A 23625-nucleotide genomic window follows, 5' to 3' on the forward strand; every position below is an offset into this window, starting at 1 on the left:
GGGTGCAATGCCTTTTTACAAGGCACAAACCAGCTCTGTCATATTGCTTCTTTCCACAGAGAGTTCTTTTTTTCTTGCCGTGACTCAGTTTTTTTCAAGTGCTCCTCTGCTATTCTGCATTCAGAGAAAGAACCCCAAACCTCAGTTACATGGAGAATTGTAATTCTTAATTATCACAGCCCAGGTAGATAAACAACAAAGCACAGGGCAGTGCAATGAGACTGGGCTTTCAGATATTTCAGAATTATCTACTAAGTTTCAATCTCCTTCACAACAGTATTGGCAGGCCAGATGATTTTGTGAGGTTCAAGCAGTCAAGATCTGCAGTGTGACAGTAACGACAAGCAGGATGGTACAGTGAGGAGACACTTCCCAAATGACAGCAGGTCACCCCCCAGGCAGGGTACTCCATGCGCAGAGTCTGTTCTCACAGGGAAAGCTGAACCTCTGCTGGCATCCTTCTCCTTTTGAGGCTGGACACTCAGGCTATCTGAGATCTGGTATAATTTTTTTATCAGCTGCACCTCTAAGATCAAATCACCTCTCTTCTGTTCTCCTGTGAGGAGCACTTCTGAATTCCAGTTCTACAATGTTCTGGATTTCTGTTTTCTTTTCTTTGTGTTTCTTGTTGGCTACATTTCGAGATCATCAATTGATGTGCTGGCATTTGCAGATTTCTTTTCTGGGATCTAATTGTCATAGAGTATCCTATAAAGAATCACATTGCTTAAACTTGAGACTGTGAGTTCCCCTTGATGTCCATAACCCTAAGATTTAGGCATGCCAAAACTCAGCATTATGGTGACTAAACTAATTTTTTTGGATTTCAGTAGGAGTTAGACACCTAAACAAGCCTGGAAATCTGCACCTGGGCTCTCAGCAGCTGCGTGGTTAAAACTGTCGCATGTGGTATGTAGAACATAATGCAAAATGTCATAATAAAACTGACAGTGGAACAATTATCCTAGCTGTAGGCTTTTTCCCTGCAGAATATTAAAGTTCAATTTATGTTATTATACCTACTAAATGGTAGTGATAAAATTAACTAATCTCTGTGTGTCCATGAGCATGGACGCTTTTAAGTATAATAAACATGCTTTATCTTATTATAGTACAAATTGTGATTCTTCCTTTCATGTTTTGTGAGGCTAAACATTTCTTAGCAATGTAATCTAAAAATAATAACATATGAAAGTAAAAATTGGAGGACAGATGATAAGCACAGAAATATTTTGGTCAGTGCTTTTGATGGTCTGACCTAAGGCCATATGTAGTAAATGGTAAGCTTCCCTTGGTTTCAATAGGCCTTGCATCGAGCTGGGGTGCCTCCCAGGGAATTACACCACAAGGGTCTTGAGACCTTGATAGGTGCCTCTTTCATGCCAGAATATTCCTAGAATAGAGCGGAAGGCATGTACTACAAGTAAAAACAAGCTTTGAAGAAGCTTGTGTAGTCACTTCAACAAAAAAGATATCTAAAAATCATCTAAAAGAGCTTATTATCTAAATTTTTAAAGGCTTTAATAAGCTACTAAGCATTTAGATGACCAATAGGTATCCTATGTGATTCAGTATTTAACAATATTTATTAGTATAAGGTATGAGAATAAGGTTAAATGTTCTCTCACCTAGCCAAAAGACTAATGAACAGTCAGCTAAAAATCTGCATGCACCCCACAAATAAATGAAACTATGTGTGACTTTCACTACATCTAGTATTTTAGCAGAGGCAACTAAGGTTATTGAAATGGATTTGTAGTCGCGAATGAGAACAGGACATAAGGAAAACTGCTCTGATATTATTACCTGCTGATCAGCCTCCTAGGGTCTTCTGTAAGTCCCTGTGAAATGGGGAACCTGATAGTAATTCTGAATTTCAGGTTATTTGGAACTTCTATTTGTAGTAATTCCCTGGTATTTACACATTGTACCACATTTCCTACTGGTTTTATGTTGATAAAGATATCTTGTCTTTTTGCTTCTATTTACTGTCATCCCGGCAAAGGACGGATGTTTGAAGCTGGTACCTGGCTGCAGTCATACTGTGAAGCTGCTGTAAAATCCAAGGACTTGTTACTTCATCTAGATCCAATCAGGCAAACCCCATCTGCATGTGTAGCCACTTAGGAGGTACAGATCCAAGTGACAGCAAGGTTTAGTGTTTTGAATTAAATCAGAAATGCTGATTCCATTTAAGCAGCCCTTGTTCCAGTCATCCTAACTTATTCAATACTAAAATATTTTCTTCCCATTAGCCTCGAGGCAGCTGTAGGGCAATGCTGCACCTTCTTGCCTATTTCTGCTGCTTCATCTTACAGACAGGGATTTTTCTTTATCACTCAACCAGTTCCAGATGTCTGGATGTTGATCTTAATCCTAGTATGGGGTTTTGCTGCAAATCACTTTGACAGTCAAGTGCAAAACAGATTTGCCTTGGCATAATTCAGGTGCCTGACTCCCTGAAATGACGGTTAAACTCAGCTATAACAATGCTAAATACAGCATTTTAAACACTGTACAGATTGCATTGCACACTCATTTTAAATTGTATTCTGTTTTGAATTTGATGAGAATAGGGCTCCTAAGTACAGTTAATGAGTCATCTTAATAGTTAGGAGTTTGTTTCTTTTATTCTCATTTTCATGTAGAGGGGATTAAAGAGTAACTACCTGAGCCCTATTACTCTCAGTTATGACAAATTATTTTATGCTTATATTGAATAATTTAATCACCACTGTCATTTATTTAGAATAGCGGAACACATCACAGATCTCTTGTATCTTTTTGCACATACTTTCACCTTGTGCCCCATTGGTGAAACTCTGAGGTGTGTCATTTTCTGAAAATTACAGAATTACATTTAAATTATATTTTATAGCACCTGAATTTTGACCTGGGCTCCCACTTTAGTGCAGGGTTTTCTGAACAGGCCTGCCTCTTTAAAAAAAAAGAAAATAGAACAAGATTCAGCGGTATTGTGGCTTCCCTCTGCTATGTGACCTTAGCCAGTGGGGTTGCTTACTCAGATCACTTTCCACAGACTGGTATATCCTGTGAACTCCCTGAAAAAAAAAAGTCTCAGCTACATGTGATTTCCTCAGTATTTACAAGTGAGATATCACCTGTTGTTGCAGACTTCTGTTCCTCTGATTATTTGGGAATTTGTGTATGTGTTTTGGCTACAAACATGTTTTGAGAGAGCGGGAAAGAAGAAAGGAGAAATATACTGTAAACTACAACAGCTGATAACCACCTATTAGCACATGTGGTACTTTGTTCTTTGTTTTGACAGAAGTGTCACATCACCACTCTATCAAAAAAAAGATGTTTCAGATCCTTATTCGAACAAGATTTGTAGTTCAGCCCATGCCTCTTCTATTAAGCAAAGGTAAGCCTCCTGAACAGTCAGTGCTCTGCTATTCCAGGGAGAGTAAAACCATATGTCTTAAGAACCTATTTTCTACTAGGGTCCTGAGTAAACAGTTATTCTTGAAAGCAGAAGCTTATTAGCTCTTCCTGAAATCCATGCTTCTGTAAGGATTCTCTCTCAGCAGACAAGCAAGGTGATGTAGAAATCTGCCAGGACTGGCTGCAGTTACACGTTAGGTGTGACTGTGGAAAACGTGGCTCTTGCATTAACCCTCACATGATCTGGTCGGCGAAGGCTCAAGCATTGGTTCTCTGAAGGTTTGTTCAGGCTGGAGCAGCTCTGCACTTTCCTGCTGTATGGGGAATCTGATTTCAGCAAAGAAAAGACTAGCCTCTTTTCAAATCTTCAGGAACAGGTCATTGAAATAATCACAGTAATAAAGGGAAAGGCTTTCCTAGTCATCACTGTATCTATTAACCATTTATTAATATGTTAAACAAATGAGACACAGGCTTGTTTCTCTGAGAGAGTGGGAGGAGGGATTGCAGTTGAACATCTAGGGAAAAGTCCTTACTTTAAAAGACTGGATTTCTGATATAAAGACTACTATATGCCTCTGCTACCAAGAAAACTTCTCTTTATTAAAAAGAAACACAGACCTAACTAGCATTCAGTTAAGGCAACATGAATGCAAAAGACTTACTTGTAGCTCCTGGAAGGGGAGAAGTGGGTGTTTCTATAGAAGGTAAACCCCTTTTCTCCACTTTCTACGTACACTGCTTTTATTTTAATAATGCACATTTTCTTACACTTTTTTATATTCTGCACTGTGGTTTATTGTATTCTAAATATATATAAAAAAGGATCTGACTCTATTAAAATCAGAAAAGGTTTTAGTTATGTTTTAAGTGAATGCAGGACAAAATAAATATGTAATTTACAGCCTGTTCTTACCTTTATCTAAATGATTATTAGAGTTTCTGGTTAGTAAATGAAATATCACCACTCTACATCACATACATCATCATCTTGTCTTGATACAAAATAGAATTCAGTAGCAGTGACTTGCTTGCACAAAAATGTGGAGCAGATGGAGAAAACTGAGTATGGCTGTCCTTATGTCCAGAAATAAGATGCGTACACTGAAGAGCAGCAGTCCCAAACCAGCTCTGTTTTGTTAGGTAACTGAAGGAAATAGGAAAAATTGCAATCAGAATTACCAGGTTTACAAGTTTCCTAAAATATACAGATGTTATAGGCAGGCCTGACATTAGACTTCCCAGAAGTTCTGAAACAAGTCGAGGCAATGTTTATTTATCTCCTAAGACCAATTATTTGTTTGTTACCAGAGAAAATACACATTCTGGAGCTTCCTTCACCATCCTAATTCTCCCAAGGCCCTTCAGCTCCCATGCCTTTAGTTTCATCAGAACATTTGTCTGGGACAGCAATGTGTTGAATGGTTCCAGAAGAACTGAAAAGGAACAAAAATGCAATAACTGTGCTATGCACATACGCAATATCCACACCTGCTGTGGAATTGAGCTTCACAAGGGATGCAGTTCACTCCCACCCAGAGCTAGCAAAATCCTTCCCTTAATTTTGACAGGAGTGTCGAACTTCCATCCAAGAGAAGTGCAGGACTTTTAAAACTTAATTCTGATTCCCTATGATAACTAACGCACATCTGTAAAGAATAACAAAGGCTGAAAATGTTAAAGATGGTTCCACATTTTGACTCTTATTCCCAAAACTTATGCTGATCAGGTCCATGTGTTTTTTGTCATTGTTATTTTTTGTTGGGTTTTGTTTGTTTGTTTGTTTGAAACCTTCAGAATGTTCTCTCTAGCACTTGCACTAATTATATCTTGTCCAGAAGGAACACTTAATGTCAAAGAGCGTTACAGAAAATGTGCTATCTGTCTGAATTTTAGCCAGCTGTTTGATGTATAGCATTGGCAGTTTAAATCTCTTGCTGAATTTTTAAACCATTTGGAAAACAAATCAGAGACTTCAGTGCAACTTCTCTGATTTACACCAGCTGGGAATTTGACCCTGAATGTTTTAGAACAGGCTAATTGGCAATCAATACGAAGAGCTTTCAGTTGGTTTGTGAAAAATAGCATTCAACTGCCAGTTCAGTCCCTGGCTTTTCTGGTGGAATTTTTGCAAAGAAAATTGTCCTAACATTTTTAGTGGCTGCCTAGGTAGCAGTTACAGGTTCTGCTCAAAGCAGCTCAGCTACTATGGCCTTACACACTTTTGGGGAAGGGGGAAAGGAGCCAGGAGGTACATGAAAGGGGGAGAAATGGGAATACAGCCATATGGCCTTGTGCTTTGGGATCATTTCTCCCAGCAGATGGGTAGGGAAAGGCAAAGGATTAACTACCAATATGTAACCAAAGGAAGGAGCTGGGGTGACTGTGTCAAACTGCTATCCCACCCACATCATCCTGGGAGCTGCTAGGAGTCAAAACAGGTCTTATTTAGCATAGAAGTGTGTCTAAAATTAACACCAGCTCACTGATGCTAACCGGATTCCTGAATAGGCACAGGAAGGATAGTGCCGCGAAGGATGACCTGGGTAAAATGCAAGAGGTATTGTTGTTCTGTGTGTGGATGAAGTATATAACAAATAGATAGAAAAAGTCAAATACCCAATCTGAACAAGTTGGCACAAGTCTGGCCAACATCTGTCCCCACTGAGGGTCCACAGCATCACTCAAGTACGGGCTATGGTCGGAGGTGCTGACAACCATCTTCTGAATACCAGTCTCAAAAGCATTTATAGCATTTGCCAGAAATGGTTACAGCATTTGCCCATAGGTTGAGGCCAGTCTCAGCAGCAAGCTGTATAATTTAGGTTTCTTCTTGCTCCTGCTGTCTACAGTCCTAACATTTTATCTTGCTAACTTGATATGCCTATGATTGCATGGTATTTTGAGTAAAGCGGAACGTTCAAGACCAAAAAGAAGACCTAAAATAATTTTAGGCCTGTCTTTCTACTTTTACCCAATGCTTGCATATATGAGGCTGCTGATGAGCTGCACTCATCAGACACCCCAAAACTGATACAGTAAGCCAGGAATATTGTTTGTTTAATCTGATTTTGTTAACATTTTTTTTCGGTTGTATGGAGGCTGGATGGAAAAGATCGTTTGAAAGATGGCACACTGGATTCTCCCCATTTTGGATTCATACCTCTCAGCAGCTTGGCTTGTACAGCGGGCCTGCTGCTCTTGGCTGGGCCTGGAGCAGCAGGCACAGAAAAGGCCCAGGTGGAATTATCTATTTTTAAACTGATTTTTGCATCAGCGGAAATTGGAAGCTGATCTATAACTCCAAAAGAGCAGCAAATCTCTCTCATACCCACTCCCACATCAAGCTTACATCACACTTCCCTGAGGTTAATGCTTTGCACAGAGAAATCATCTCCAGGTGGATGAATTTCCTAGAATGTGCATTCATCAGTTACTGCTGGCATAGCACAGTGAATGTGGAGAGTGCTACACAACCAAGTAGTAATATTACTAATACATGCTATTATTAAGTCTATTAAAATACCAACTGGCATTGCAGAAAATTTTGTGTCATTAAATATATATTAGGGCTTTATAATGAACTATCAGCATGATTGGTCCTGTGCAATCTTGGTAGACAGAGCTTTAGAGGAACATGTTCACTTTGCAGGTTTGTAGTGCTGGGATTGTATTCTGTGCTGAGAACTGAAGGCAGAGCAGCAATGGCAGTGGTGAACTTCACCATGCAGCCAGGCCTTGGGGCTGCCTGCACCCTGGGCTGCCTGCACTCTGGCCCATGACACTGCCACCCTCCACATGCCAGGGAGCTCTTGGACAGGGATTAGAATGGCCACCACATCACCTGGGCTGTGTCCAGATGGAGTGTCTGGCCAGCGCAAAGCTTTGAAGGAAAGAGGAAGGTGAGGCTGAGAGGTGACCTCTGGGCTCTGGGGCCCCATCTGCTCTGTGGTGGGTTAAAGCACTGGTAGGTGCTGGCCCACTGCTCAAGCCACACTAGGTTTCACCTACGTGTTGTAGAGAAATGACTGGAAACTCATAAAGCTAATGTCAGTAAGAGCTTTATACCTATTATTTTTAATAGTTGGTGTTTTTAAAGTCACTTGCATAATTATTCCAATAAACACCTGCTCTTATCTTAAAATGCTTTATAAAGGCCATAAACAACCATTTTACAGACAGTCAAACTGTAGTCCAAAGACACTGTCTTGCAGCTGGTTAATGGCTGAGCCAAGAACAGGACAAGAGCCCCTGAACCCCATATGAATGTGCTACTCCCAAATCCGGAGGGTGAACTGGATCCTGCCTTACCACAAACTATTGCAACTGTGCATCCTGCAAAAGAAGACATCCCTGAGCACAGCACAGGGAGGGCCCAATGGACAAATGGTCCTTTCTTTGCCTCAGAAATCTAAAATGTTTCCTCCAGGGTCTTTCTCATGCTTTTTTTTCAGTGCTTGCGGTTAAAAGCACTGGTGTAGTTCTTGTCAAGTCAGTGCAGTTACAGCAGTGTACCGCTGTTGAGCTGATCTCAGCAAAAGCAGCTAAACATGAGGAATGGTGCCAGAAATGACCTATGGTCTGTCTCTACTAGGTGTTTTCATTCATTCTTTCATTTAAAAAAAAATTAAAAAATCATAGACTTACTTACATAAAACTAAAAATGTGAATTGCAATCAGCAGGCATTTTCAGAGTTTTCCAAGTGAAGCTCTGAGCATTTTGTCTGTCTTAACTAGTTTAGCTAAACTACCTCATATCCTTTCTTGAATGCTTTTTAACTGGTAAAAGTAGCTTTAATTCATCTTCTCTCCCTTCTAGAGTGAATGAAAGCAACTTTAGCAAAGGTCCTTTACTTCTGAGAGTGCCACATGAAGCTTTTAATACAGTCAGTCCCATTCACTTGAAATGCACACATTGAGCTAGTCCACAGCACCATTCCCAGCTCTCCCCATTTGCCTGCTCCCAGTTCCAGCTGCTGAATAGAAAAGTCCTAAATTACAAACTCCTGAGCCTGTGGAAGCAAGCTTCAAAAGATGGTCCTCAGGCTCAAGATCTAGAAAGCGAGGAGGAACTCTGTAAAGTGGGCAGCTCTGGTGATCTGCCTCACTGTTGCAGCTGTTTATGGACCAGTGCTGCTCTTGCGCAGCCTGCTCTGCAGTGACAGGACCAAACCGTCCCTGGGCACACACCTTCGGGCATGTGGTACCCTTGGGAGAAGAGCTATGAACCTCCCATGTGGTGCCTAGTTAACGTTTATTTAGTTCACAGTACTAAAGCCTGAGCTATAGGCACACAGGCAATGTGAGAACTGTCTTGTCTACTTACTGAAAATGTTACTGCATGTACAGAATTCAATATAAAATAACTATAGTCTATGAAAGGTATTTCTTTATATTGCCATCAAACCTATGAAACAGAATATGCTTTAGCTGTAGCAGATTAGCTTTACTTACATGATTTGCCTGCTTCTTGAATATAATGCAGTATCTGAATTTTACAATAGAATCTTCACATTTTTATGTTCTGCCCATTTTCAGGATAGGTTAATGAATAATATTCACAATTTTATCTTGTTATTTGAGTGACTTGATCTCTCTGACCAGATCAATCCAATTATTTCAATCAAGCTTCAAGGCAAATGTTAAAGAGGAAAAAAGTAAAATTTATTTTTTAGAAATTTTCTCTCCTTTCAAATAAAATTTGCTGTTTCCTCAAGAGGTTCTTCAAAGAAAACTTGGTCATTAAAATACTAATTGGAAATGGACAGGAAAAGGTCATGAACAGAGTCATATATCTATTGAAATCTGCCTAGAGGAATCTGATTACCTAGTTTCTCAGACTTTATAGCACTGATCAATTCATCACATTGAAAAACATGGCAAGATAACCTTTCTCATCTTCTCTTTGCTCAGTGGAAGATTTGATAGTGTGGAAATGAACAAATATAGTGAAAGGTTTGAGTTTTTCATATTATATTTTGAGAAAAGACCACTTCCAAAATAAGGTGAACCTTTCTGGTGATTGAAAATAGAAGAGTGATATCACCTTTCTTTATTCCAGACTTCACTACTGAGTATGTATTTTTATACAATGTAATCCAAATTTTTTTCCAGGATGACTCAAGAGATAGGAAAAAAACCCCATGATTTCTGACTGTGCTTGACTTAGTAACACTGCATCCCATTTCTGCTTTCTGAACTGTTCCGAGTCCCTTTCTGTGCCACAGTGCTGTGGCCAGGAGCCCAGGCAGCTGGTGGAGCAGCACAGCAACAGGATCAACAAACCAAACTCCTCCATGCGATCAGCCCAGCTACACAGGGAGAAGGAATCAGAAATGCAGCCCATACACTGGCAGAGGTGGGTACCCATTTGCTTTGCTTCTGTTCACTAGGAGCAGGAATTGTACAGCTCCTTGGCAGCTCTGCCCTGCTTCTGCTGGACAGGCTTTCAGGGTAATCACAAAAGAACATTTCTGGGTCTGCAACAGCATACTGGCATATTGGCAGGGCTTTCATCAATGTGCTAGGGCTGCCCAAGCATCCCCGTAGCCTACTGTTACATAGCCTTGCTTGCCAGTGAGTTGAGTCTTGCTTGACCAAGGAGGCCTGATGCACTAGTTCAAGAAGAGTCCAGTAAAAAGTACAAACACACTCCCTTCAAGGCTCCATCTGTCTGACATACTTCTGGATGGTGCTGATGTTTCAGAAGCTTGAAGCTTTTCCAATGGCTGTTTTTCATTCTCTTTACATCTCTTGAGTTTCTGCAAAGCACCGAGTGCTTCCGTCTGCATACCAGGAGTCCTCACCCCTCCTGATTTAAAATGCTGGGAGGAGGTTGGGATTGCATTGTTTACTGTGCCAAAGAGTACATGCTGTAACAAGTGAGTGCGGGCATAAGTGGTGTACCACAAACTCTGTGCCACCTAGGGAAGGACTAGAAGAACTGAATTTCTGCCAGCCAGTATAAAGGTAAGTTAGCCTGGGAACAGGCAGTTCTGGTAGCTCTCTCCTGCAGAGCCTTGTAAGAAGCAGATCTCATCAGAACCAGGTAAAAAAACTCTGTATGAATTTGCTTATTTTGGTTTAAGCCTGCTACTGCTTGAGCTGGGTCATTCCTAGGCTAAGGGTGGGATTCAGGTATACCCCACCTGGCCTTCAGCTGCTCCAGAGGGATATGGGACTCTTGCAGATCCTGTGTCACAGCTGCCAACCCCATGCAGATACCTGGGAAAGAACAGGACAGTTATAATGTACTGTATATAGACAAGTGAATCATCACCAAGTGCTTTTACAACTGTTTTCACTGGGACTTTTTTGGGTTTTAGTCTGCATAAATTTGCATTTAGAAAAAAAAAATCTGAGTCCTAATGCAGATGGACATTTACAAAGGTGGTTTATTTAGCTTTGCTTACTAATAGATGTGCACTGGTAGCAACCACAGTGAACTAAGATGTTTCCATCTAGCATGCAGATATTATCAAATTCCTCAAAAACCTCTGCTCAGGTATTTCCCAGCTCAATAGACCACTACATTCCTTCTGTACATCAGGTTTTCCTAGTAATGTCTCATCACCACCTGACCCCTTTTGCCACCTGCCATTTGGAGACCTATTTCACACTTGCAGCTTGGTGAGATTCTCTGGAAGTCACATCTATCTGACTGCCAGTGGGTGACTTGATAAGTGTCCTTAGAGCATGTCTCCTGGACATTTGAGGCAGAGCCAGCTAATACTGATAAACCTCAACTCTATTTCATATTATTCTACAGGCTAGTATTGTGGGAAATGTGTTTAAAAGACCTGTTTGCTGATCTTGTTTGGGAGCAGAGACTTAAACTCAGGCCTCTTGCACTTCTAACTAAGATTCATGAATCTTTCCATAGTAATGCAAAAACTAAGAAGTACTTTTGCTGAAACATTACAATGGTGGGAAAAACAGCAAGCTTTTGTTCTTTTTACATGTAATATGATTATTTTCTTGGAGCAGAAAGCCAAAGACAAGGGTGTTGGGGCTGTGAAGGTCAGCTGCCACAGGAGGGATGGGCAGCTGGGAACTCAGGGTGAGCCCAGGATGGGCCGTGGCCTCACCAAAGGTGCAGTCCCGTGAGGGCTGGACATGGCAGGCAGAGCCAGCTGCTGGTGACATGGCCCATTGACCGTCCCAGATGAGGCAAGTGAGGAGCCAGGTCCAAGTGCTGTCCAGAGAGCCCATTCAGGAGAAGCAGGACATGAGGTAGGAGACAAGATTCCAGCGTGGGCTTGAGGGATCCACCCAGCAGACAGGGCCAGGGCCAGGGCTGGAGATGGACACCCCTGCAGCATATGTGGGGTAAAGACCAAGAGCCCCAGGCTGAGCTGAATCCAGGCTCCTGGGCCATGGGATGGGGTGGAGTGAGACTCCAGAGGAGGCTGGACAGGGATGGAAAGGCCACCAGTGCCTTCAGGGCTGTGATAGAGAAGTGTTTGAACCCCTTTGGTCAAACAGTCACCCAGACATGGAAGACAAAGACTCCAGGCATGAGATGAGACATATCCATGAGAAGCTTGGGATGCTGTGACACAGGTACCTCTCCTAACATCATGGTGCATCAGGAAAAGTCTCAAGTTTCCTAAATTCCCAGCAATGTGCCCTAGCTTGGTGTTTATTTTGAGAAAGCCAGCACAAGAGAATATTTTGAAACCTACAAATAACACATTTAAAAACAGATCCCTCCCTGTAAGGTGAGGACTCTGCAGACCATGGATGAAGTGCTGGATTAAGACCTCTTGGAACTGCTCTGGCTTTGTTCCTTAACATGTTTGATGGCCATGTGAAAGTCTATGTTTGTTTTTCACCTTCGAAAAACATATTAATTAATCATCGCCATAAGATCTGCTGTGGAAATGCTGGAAATTACTCCTAATATGATTTCTTTTTCTTACTGTAATTTAGATATTTATTATAGTATTGTATGCCTCATTTAACCTTAGGATTGAATAGAGAGAGGTCAGGAATGTAGAGAAAGGAAAACAAAAACAGATTTGAGGTAACCTCCTTCAGTAACAAGCTAGATTAAGTGAAAGAGTAGCTCTACCACACAGATTCTCAGCTGACAAGCTTGGAAACCCCTCTAAATCACTTAGCATCTAAAAGCCAAAAAATTCCACTTGTTTATGCACAGTCCACTCATTTTTAGCACATCTTAGCACAAAGCTTCTAATATTCTAAACAGCCAGGAAAAAAAATCAAAAGCTTTATGCACAGACATAGCAAGCAATTTAAAATATATATCGCTTCCTCTGGGAAAAAAATAGATGGACTATGTGAGAAGTATCTATTAAAAGATGTTCCGGAGGATACTGAGCATTGTTTCACAAATACATTGCTCAATCTTTCAAATTTATTTACATGTACATGGATAGGTCTGCTATAAACATTACAGCATTGGTTACTGTTAGTGTTGATAACAAGACTGTGTGTTTAAGTTTTATTGTGTACATTAATTCCCAGCGGCCTGGCATTGTATACATTAAAATATCTATTTAACAGACCCTAACTTGGGGATACAATCTCAGGAATAACTCTCAGAATTGACACATACTCAAGATGTTGTTTTCCTACTAAATTAATGACAATAATGAAGGTAGCGAGATTTCAAAAAGTCTCGTTTTTCTCTTAGAGAGACGCAGTTAGGGAAAGAATGTGGTACTGGCAGGTAGACAAACTCTGTTGGTACAAAATGGTAGAGTCTGTTAATCTTTGCCAGCTCACTGTGTTTGCACATGCTAATGGGAAGAATGAAAGTGCTGTCACTTGGAAATATTTATATCGAGGCACTACAATCATCTTTCATGCAGTTAAGCAATGTATGAAATAGAAGACGGGTTCAGCTGTTGTAGCACCAACTATTTTTGACATAAGAAAACAGCCTGAGCAGAGCCTGCTCGATCCCTGTTTATCAAGACATTGTGGGGGGCATAGGTTATGATAAATCTGTTTTTATTAGTTTTTCAACTTGTAAGCAGCATAAAGCAGCCCATAAAACAAATCAACAAAACAGGATTTATGAAGTGAGAATGCAAGGGGTTTTTTTGTTGTTGTTATTATTATTAAATCATAAGTAAAATGTCACCTGTCAAAACATACCTTCTCCTTTTCCTAGGGAGAAAAGTAAAAAAAAAAAGTGCAACAGGTAGGATAGAATTGCAGGCAATGGGTTAGGAATTCGGTCACTTTTCCCCAAGATTAATGCCCTGACAGGAAAGGCCCTGGCCATGGCAGGACCGCAGCTCAGAGCACCCACCGGCTGCAGAGTAGCAACCCAGAGGAGGAGCAAATCCTGCTCCTGACAGGGTGAGGTGACGATGCCCTGGGCCAGGTTTGACCCTCAGAGCCAGGGCAGCAGCCAGAGCTTCTGAAAGGAACCCATGGGCAAAAGGGAGGGCTTGGGGGAAAAAAAAGAGAAGACTTGGAACAACTGTGGGAGATCTTAATTTTCAACTGCATTTTCCAACAGTTATGTCCTCTTATTTCCAAGGGATTCAGATAATGCAACCCAGATGCTTATCTGGCTATGACTTTAAAGACTCCAAAGTTTTCTTCAGTCAGGAAATGAAAAAATCCTTTTATAGCTGTTTCATTTCAACAAATGATTTTGCCTTCAGCTTTGTAACTTACAAGTACATTTAAGATCAAAATGAAAATGAAAAGTAATTTAAAATGGCAAACTTTTTTTCCAGAATGTTTCTGTATTGTTGCAACTTTCTATCCCATTGTTACTGAGATTTTATGTTGGAGAAAAAGTAAACAATTTAATATATGTTAGGAATACATATAATTAAGAGTGGTGCCCTTTTTAATGCAAAACAGTTTTCCTGGCAGCTCTACCTTCTGCACTTTAAATACTAAAGTCAAACTACTCTTTAAAACATTTGCTCCATGCATTTTGCAGAATGCTACAGATCATTTGGTCATTTCCACCTGTGCAGAGGGTCTTTAACATCTCAAAGCCAGAGATGGTTAGAATGCAAATAGACACACAAGGGGATCTTTTCTCTAATGTTTACACTGTGGACACTATGATCTTTGTTTAAGAACGTAATTACCAACCAGCTCCAACCAATTTAAATAGAATTCAGGCTTTCAAATCTTTTAAATGCTTAAGTGATTCTATGTGCTGAAGGCATGCTCCCTCTGGTTTAATTTATACTGTTATTGGTAATTCAGGGCTTACAGCAGCACTGAAAACAGGAAAAAGAAATACCACCCAAATTGAGGTGAGAACTGGGGCTAGAGAAGAGGGTTCAGTTACAGTCAGCTGCACCTTTCAGTGATCCTTGCCCAAAGCCTGAAGAAAAATGAAGTCTGAATTCTTAGGGAAAAAAAAAAAAGAGAGTTTTCTTTCAGCCTGTCATAGTCCATGCTCCTTGCAATAATTTTATTTTTTTTTTAACTGGAAATAGAAAAATGTCACAAGATATCCTATTCAGATGGTTCCACCAAAATCAAGAACAGAGAAATTACTGGAAATTGCATTATAAAGCCTCACCTAGGAAAGTTGCCTGGTTCAGGAAACTCAGGGGAGTTTCAGTTACAGCTGGACAGCTTCTCGCAAGCTGAACAAAGCTTCTCAATATTCACATCTCTGATTTTCCTCTTATTTATGAAAACATTCTTTTTAATATTTATACTTATGTATATCAACACCAGACTTTAACCAACAATTTAGGGAACATAGAAAGACTAGCATGTAAAAAAGTCACAAAAACAGACACCAAGTTTACTGGCTTTGGGCAGAATTGAAGGTTCTTCCCTTTGGGGCTTGAATGCCGTTAGGTTTCCACACTGCAAAGAGCAAATACCTTGAAAAACTTCTCCTCCAAGAGTCACAAGCCAGATGTTCCTTTCTACCACACGTAAGCTGCAAAACTCAACAAAACATTGCTATCCCTTGCTACTGTTGCATTTGCTATTGCTTCAGCAAAACTATTCTTCCCCCTCAATTTTCTTCTTTACTTCTGCAAGAATTCTCTATATCCCCTATCAAGAGGTTATATCCAGCTGAGTTCAGTGACAGACATTTACCCGGTGGCAAACACAGCTGCTTCTGAAATTCTGCTTAGCTGAAATGTATCCCTGTGAGGTGAGTGGGATAATAAGGTTTTATTTCACGTAGCTAAACCTTTGTGTGAGTCTGCTCCACATTGTCCTACAGGACTAAGCTATTTAAGAATACCAACAACAGCCGCAATAGCTAATGGGCCTGTAAGATGATTTGCATAATGAAAAATCCATATTAATGTTAACTAATTAACGTGGAAGAATGGTGTTTGAAAGAAAGCATATTCTTCCATTTGGAAAACAGCAAAATTTGTGGGAAGTTCATATGAACTCTTTATTGCCAAAAAGGCTGAGTATCAGGCTACAGGTGGGGGGAAAAAACAATATTATTGTATTATGAAATATGGTGCTCCAAAAGAAAACTGTAGATCAAACATTAGAAAACTTTGCAAATGGATCCAGTAATGCTGTGAATTCGTTGTGTAGAAATCTTCAAACTTTTAATTTCTGCACAGACACGTCAGAGGTATGGTTATCAACTGTGCAGGGAATTCAGCTTAGCCAGCACGGCAGTGGGCACTGGGGACAGGACAACGAGATCAACCCCTTGCACCAGGACACATGACGGCCACTCAGTACCTACATATTTGAGAGATTTTGCACACCAATGCCACACGACTTCCCTCCATAAATGTAAATCACACACTGTTCACCAGTGGAATGATTGTCGCTATTAGTCCTGCAGTTGTCCACGAGACAAAGACAAAATTAAATTAGAGGAGGTGTGGAACCAGAAAGGAGGAGTTTAAGCAGGTTTGGAGCGGTTCCCTTCAAAACATCTTACACTTTGGACATGAAAGAGCAGGGATTTTGTCTGATAGTCGTGGGTCCTGGACAGTCTCCTCCTTGTGCTGAAGAAACTTCAAAGAGCACCCTGTCCCCCACCCAGGGGCAGCCAAACAACCTGGGCTGTGAAAGACACAGGAATGTTTGTGGCTTCAGGCATTTTGCTGCCTGACATCTCATCTTTTACTGACCTAAATTCACCATTTTTCAGTTGCTTCGGGGCATTCACATAGGCTGCCTCCACTTTGAAGTTGAGGATGTTAAAAATGTTAAACACCCCTGTGATTATTTACATGCAAATTTACATTGTATCATTTACATTATAGCAATAAAAACAATAAGGTCAGAATTCAGCAAAACGTCAAAAGTCACATTTTCTACCTGAAAATAAAGTGCCACTAAAAAATATTAATATTTGACCAACTCTAAGCTGAGCTCAGTAGAATGACTGATAGATATCACATGTCCTTTCCTCAGATATCAGACACAAAGCTTTCAAATCTACAATGAAGTTGTTACACACTGCCTTCCTGTGGCTCCTGGAAAGATTTTCACTCCAAGTTTCACCATAAAATGCAGCACTGCAGAGCGCTTGTTCTCAGGATCCATTTACAGAGTAATCCCCTCCCTCAGCTCATGGCAATTTAACAGCCCTATTCCACTAAATTCTTTACATTCTAGATCTCTAGAGCCTGGTCCTACTCTTAGTACAGTCAATGAAAAGAAGTATGTTAATTTTGATGACACAGGATCAGATCCTTAGCCTTTTTTTTTTAGAACTGGTAATAAACACAGTAAATAAATATCTTCACTTGACCTCCTCAGTCACTATACTTATATTCTCTTTCTTTTGTTTCTCTCTATTAGCAACCTATGATTTCTTGCCATTTGGTTGCCTTTTTTACCCGTCCATCCTATTTATGAATTGCACCTTAATTCTCCATGTGAGGACAAGTTCTCTTCCTTTCTTCTCTTGATGAAGAAAATTTGTGGTGTAAGAGGGCGATGACTCTCTTCAACCTATATTTCCATTCTGCAGTATCTTGGTTTTACTTTGTGTGAAAAAGCTCAGTGTTATTCACAAATAAAAGCAAGGAAAGATCTCTGCTTGATTTTCCCTCAGAGACAAGAGCCACTGAATAAGTAAACTGCATTCGCTGGGAACGGGAGTACATTTTCTGAGTTAGTAGCAGTTCTCAGGGAACTAATTGTAGTAAAGTGCTCAAGTTTCACAGGCCAGTGGGCACAGGGAAACAGTGGTAGCAATCAAAGAAGGAAATATCTTTCTCCCTCAAGGAAAGATAGTTGGATAAAAATAATATAATACAATAAATATAAAAAAATATAAAGCATTTGCACAGTGAAAGAGTTGTATCTAGGAAAATAAATTCTAACAGAGAATAACAACCATCAGTGGCTGACAAACCAGTGGTTTCATCTAACTGCAAATAAATAGCAATCAAATTTTATGTAGCTGTGGGAAATCACAAAGCACTATCCCTGCATTTGCAATATTGCACACTGATCTGAGCAGGACTCTGTCTCAAAACGATGTTCAGTGTTATAAGGAATTTAGGGAAAGAGAACATGAATGGGAATTGAAGAGACGACCATATATATTAAAAAATATATAAAAATGACTGATTACACAAAGATTCACGGTAAAAGAGGACAAAATCATAGGTTTAATAAAAATCACTGCAGATAAAAGGAGGGAACCTACCTTGTGTGATGTCAAAGGCTGGAAATAAAAACAATGGACTAAACCTAGGGAAGCAGGGAAAGTCTGATGAATATTAGGGTAAAATGAAGGCTGTAAGATTATTTTGTCCTGTATGAAGTACGTGAAAAGAATATGTGAAATGTTCAAGAACAGATCAGGTGACCTACTAAACTTTATCTCATTTGTAAGATTCTTATAGCTACATTCAGAGAATGAAATGTCATTAACTTCAATATCATTGATACTTTTGGTAAAACAAGTTAATCTGGTACCTTGTTCCTGTATAAGAAAAAAAAAAATATTTTATTTAACATTCAAATTGTCATTGTCTGAATTATTTTGGATGATAAATAAAAGAACTTCAGCATTTTTGAACAGCACAACTCATTCTGCAGCTTTCTAATCCCTGCAGTGCAACGTGGAGACATCCACTTGCAACCATATGATCTATGATCTACAAAAAGCTGCCAGGTGGTTTCATATCATCCATCTGAATTCTCCCACCCTCCCTTTGAGGAACTGATGAGGAGGATGATATTCATTGTCAAACCCACTTCCACGTGCTGGGCCAAAGTTAATTACACGGGACTCAGGCTGGCTTAGACCTGCTTAGGATCCAGCACATGACAATGCTCACCACATTGGGAAATGAATGACGAGCACTACCCAACTAATGCGTGATGTAACCATTAACTCAAGGGCAGTCGCAGAGAAAGCTATAAATGAGATAAAATCAGTAGAGCATAGACACTATTTGCTAAGTGCCAGCTGTTAACCAGGGCAGTGAGTTAATTTTTAAAGGAAGAATTTGCTGCAAGAGAGTCATGCATGCTTCCACAGCTCCCAGATGGATTGCACCTTGCTGGGATGTGGAACCCAGCCTGGGAGCAACAGTGAGGATGGTGCAAGCAATTTTTCTCCCTGAGCTTGTCTGTTGTTGTTACCTATTCTGCTACATTTGGTGACTACTGCTTCCAGATGGTAATTTATAGTTTAGATGAATTAAAAAAAAAAAAAAAAAGGTTTTCTCCCTGTTTTACAGATATATTCTTTCATTGTGACTTACAATATATATCAGAGCAAATATGTTTTCAAGTGCTGCTGAAAAGGCACGGGCAGTACCCTAGAGTGATTTTTCCCCACCACACTTTTACCTACGGTGGTGCAGAGAGGAGACTGAAGAAGTGCCAGCTCTTTCCTTCCCCCTCCTGCTTTATGGTTGGCTGATACAACATGTGTAAATTTGCCTCATGTGGAAGGGCAGCCACACCATGTACAACAGGATGTTGTCTGTTACTGGGTTTCTATGGGGCAGTTCCTTTGCTTTGCTTTGGCATCTGTTTTTGAAACTAAATCAATTTAAGAGGGTTGTTCCTTTGCTTCCAAAGTATTTTAGGCCAATCTTTGGATTATCAGTCTGTAACACAAACTAATTTTATGTCATTTCTTTATTTTACATTGTGGGGAGATGAACAAGTGCTTGACAACGGCACTCATGAAGCACTCAGGATCTGTTAGCATTCCTGATTTTCTAAAGCTAGATTTCAAGCCAAACTACTGTAACTCATAAAGCAAAAAGGTTTGAATGTCTGTGTGCTTGTATGTACGAACTCATTAAGCTACTGGCATCTGCATTCATTTTCTTTGAGGCACCATTATTGAATCTGCCCCGGTTGCTGCTCAGACCCTATTGTTGACCATGCTGATCTGTATTTGCTCTTCATAAAGACAACTTATCCAGTTATTACTGCAGCAATTCAATATTGTTTAAACAGTAGGTATCTTTAGAGTTAACTTGGTACAGGTAATGATTTTATAAAACTGTCTAATGCTGTATGCTCTTTGGAAAAGTTATCGATATCCATGTTGGCATTATACTTTTTGTATTTTTTTTTCAAGTACGTGATGATTAGAACTTATATAATTTTATTGAAAATTAGGCTAAACGTCAAGTATTCAGCTATGCAGTATCTTGGGGAAAATTCAGATGTGCCTCTAAACCAGACAGCTGCTGCCCCAGCAGGTCCGTTGCTTGTCTTCAGACTGTGCACTGACTCTCAAATTGAGTAATTTTGTATGATGATATTCACATTGTCCTTTATCACATCCTGAGCAGTGCAATATAGTGCAGAAAGTGCTTCAGTCTCCTAGGGTGAGAAATTACTTTTCATTTTCTGTGTGAATAACTGACTGTTTAGGTCTTGAATTCATCTACATACCCTACCTTTCATGCGCTAATTAGAGGCCTGCTCTCCTTAGGTACCATCTGCAGGCACTGCAGAGAGACAGGCACTTCTGCAGGACGATTCCTCCCCATTCACCCACCGTTCAGGATTTGAGATGAACCTGAGAATCCTACAGAGTGATTCTATGACAACTGCATTCCTCAAGTAGGCACCTCAGCTAAATGCCCGAAGTTACCTGGGTAAAGCACACTGTGGCATTCAATTCTTACAACTTTAACCGTTTATGCATTAGGTCTGTGGACGCAGCTATGTGCCCATGACTTAGTCATTAGAGGGAGACGGGATCTCCTGGCAAGGATAAATCTATTAGACAAATGTGCCACATAGATGGGATGAGTCATGCTCTATGGCTTTCTGTCTTTTTCTGTCAATGATCAAGAGTATCTGGAATAACTACCTTGGAGCAGGGGCCTAATTTTTAGATGGCTGAGAGAAATCCCATTCTAAATGAAAAAGTACCAGTTTGGCAGCTCAATGGGCCATAGTAGTCTTTTAGCTTATCCAGCAGGATAAAATAGGCAGCAGGATGTAAACTTCCCTATAACACTCTGTATCATTCAAGGTTATTAGGCTCTGATTTGCCTGAAGAGTGGGAAAATAGCTCAGTCTTCATTGCCATTAACTCAATTACTTTCAGCTGTACTGCAAATTTTATGACAGAGAGCTGAATAGTCACTATACCAATTTTATGTGATGCAGCAGGTAGCTAAGATACTAACTGGATAGACTGGAACTGAACTTTCAACTTAGTTGTGATGCCATGAGAGAAAAAATAGATTTAACTGTAGATACTTTGAATCTGTTAAGAGAAGGGATGGAGAAAGGACAAATATCGTCTACATATGAGATAAAGATTACAGGTTTCAGGAGGTTTTTAATGTTCTCAAGTCTTGATCATCTATTTTTTATAACAATGCCTGAAATGAATTTTTAGTGTGGTTTTGGTGGTTTTCTGTTTGTTTGTTTAAGTCATTTAAAGGTCCTAATAATTCTGTAATCATATTGCATACAAGAATGAACAACTGGCTGCTACAGTGATAAATTCCTCACAAGATTACAAAGACCAGCCTTGGACAAGTGGCTTAGTATTGGCTTGTAGGGTCTGGGATGAATTCTGCAGTGCAGAAGCAAGATCAAGTGTGAGATTAAAGTTCAACTCATTCTAGTGTTACTGGCTGCAATGTGCAGAAATTCAAAGTTTGGTTTTGCTCAAGAAGGAAAAAAGTGAGCCCAAACCTGATGTTTTCATCTGGGAAATTGGAAAAAAAGATATGAGCCTATATTTTTAAACATAATTATTAATTCTGGGTGGTGAAATGTCTAGTACTAGTTAAAATTTCTGAATTAGTCTTACACTGGCTAAGGCAGTGTAAGAAGCTTTTAATGCTTCTGGAGACAAATATGTGGCACCAGAAACTGGAAGAAGTTTTCAAAATTACTTTGGTTCTTCTATTTCTACACCAGTTTGTAATGAAAATGTGAGCAGCCTTTAAAGGCTTTATCTAGCAAACAATCCTGGAATGTGTCTCATCTCTTAAATTATAATGTTGTCTGACATATCTGCAGGCAAAAGACATTATGTATTATGTATCAACCAAGCTAAAGAAAATTAATCTAAGTCAAGGAAATGTTTGAATACTGCGGAATTCAAAGAATAACATCCTGAAAGAGTCCTCTGGAGATACCTGATTGTCCCTCGCTTTCCAAAGTTAGAATTATTTATACCGACAACTTTCTTGAAAGATTTCCCAACTCTTCTAGACGAAGTATTCTACTGTTTATTTGCTCTTACTACTACAATTTTTTCTAATATTCAAGTTCTTTAGTCCTTGTCTAACCCCTAGTGGACGTGGAGAATGTGAGTGTTCTTTCATCCCTTTTAATCCTTTTTAATCTTTTCCCCTTTCATGCCTATTGAAACTATTACGATGTTTTCCTAATAATCTCATCTAAAGAACTGTCCTTTATCGCTTCAGTCTTACCATGCTGTATTTTCTAGACCTCTATGGATTTCCATGTTCTGCTGCATCTTAAGTATTCTACTCAGTTGATTTATTTTACCTAAATATACATTTTTTGCATATGTCTCTACTGAGCTGAATCTAACTTTTTCCTGGTCACTCCTTCCATTTGAGAATTCTTTTTTCATCTCAGGCCAGACCTCTGGTAGACTTATAGCCCACCTGCTTTGTAGCTCATGTTAAGTAAAAACACTTGTCTGAAGATAAAGGTAGACATCTTGTAGGTGCTACACACTTTAGCATTAAGCATGTAAACACTTGCTCCTGTGCAAAGCTGCAGCAGGTATTTAAGGCAGGATCAGAGCAAGATACATATTAAGTGACTCGAAATCTATCCCTGAGATATCCAGCACTGACTTATAGATAATTATGTATTATAAGGCTGTTTGAAGTAGCAAATAAAGGGTGATTTACTAAATATGGTAGCAAAATGGTTGTGTATCCTGTGAAAATTGGAAGTGATTGGCTTTGAAAATTAATTTTGAAAATGAATTATTATTTCCCTAATATTTTCTTGAAAAAAATAGCATTATAAAATCTTAGCTTAAGAAATAGGTGATTCTAACTATTGTCCAAGCCATTATTAAGTTCCCCTTTTATCTGGTAGCATACAAATTCAGAAGTGATATGACAGGAGAGAAGGAAATGCTTCCTAAAAGTTTTGTGTTGCTGATACAATACTCAGAATGGAGTTTCTACATTTGTAGGATTTCCCCAGCTTGCAAGATCTTTCCCGTTTTCAATAAACTGATAATTTATTTTATGTTCAGAGAAACATCTGTACTAGTTGATTTGCTCTCAGTTTGCTCAACATAGAAGCAAGAAAAGAGAAAAAAGCCTCCACCAGTTAAAACAATCCTACATAAAGCTTTTGAATTTTGTAATCTCTATCTCGCCCTCATGTAATTTCATAATGATCTGATTACAGGTGGTTTTGTTAGCAAGTTCAAATCCCTGTAGCTGGGGTCTGAAAGGCTCATTTTGAAATAAATAATTAACTGTGTTTTATACAGGTGTTCTGGAAGTTCATGTATCATCTTTATATAGACAGTTTCCATGTAGAGTCAAGCAAAGAAGAAACCATAATGGTTCTCAAATGACTCATTGAAGGGTATAAAAAAATACCCTCCAGAAATTCTATTTCTATATTGCAAAGAACTGAACTATTGAAAATCAAATATAGTCTAGACATGAAATTCTCATGGAAATTGCCATTTCCCAAAGCTATTCCTGTAGGGTCTAAAAATATTAGGTAGTGTCATGTGGAACTGTAGTGTAATTCTTACAATGTAAAACAACATTTTAAGACTACATAAGATAAATAACCCATGAACACTCACAT

At 39.5% G+C, this 23625-nt stretch overlaps 1 protein-coding gene across 1 annotated transcript in view; it reads left to right on the forward strand.

The window, feature by feature from the left end:
* The first annotated feature begins 10296 nt into the window (after nt 1–10296).
* The window catches only part of LOC136112177 (hyaluronidase PH-20), a 40417-nt gene continuing 27088 nt past the window's right edge, over nt 10297–23625 (forward strand). Inside the window, exon 1 of the mRNA XM_065856703.2 lies at nt 10297–10377. The gene's annotated coding sequence lies outside the window, so the exon portion shown is untranslated. The remainder of the gene's footprint in view (nt 10378–23625) is intronic.

Source organism: Patagioenas fasciata, chromosome 1 (assembly GCF_037038585.1).
Source record: "Patagioenas fasciata isolate bPatFas1 chromosome 1, bPatFas1.hap1, whole genome shotgun sequence".
Classification (NCBI taxonomy): Eukaryota; Metazoa; Chordata; class Aves; order Columbiformes; family Columbidae; genus Patagioenas; species Patagioenas fasciata.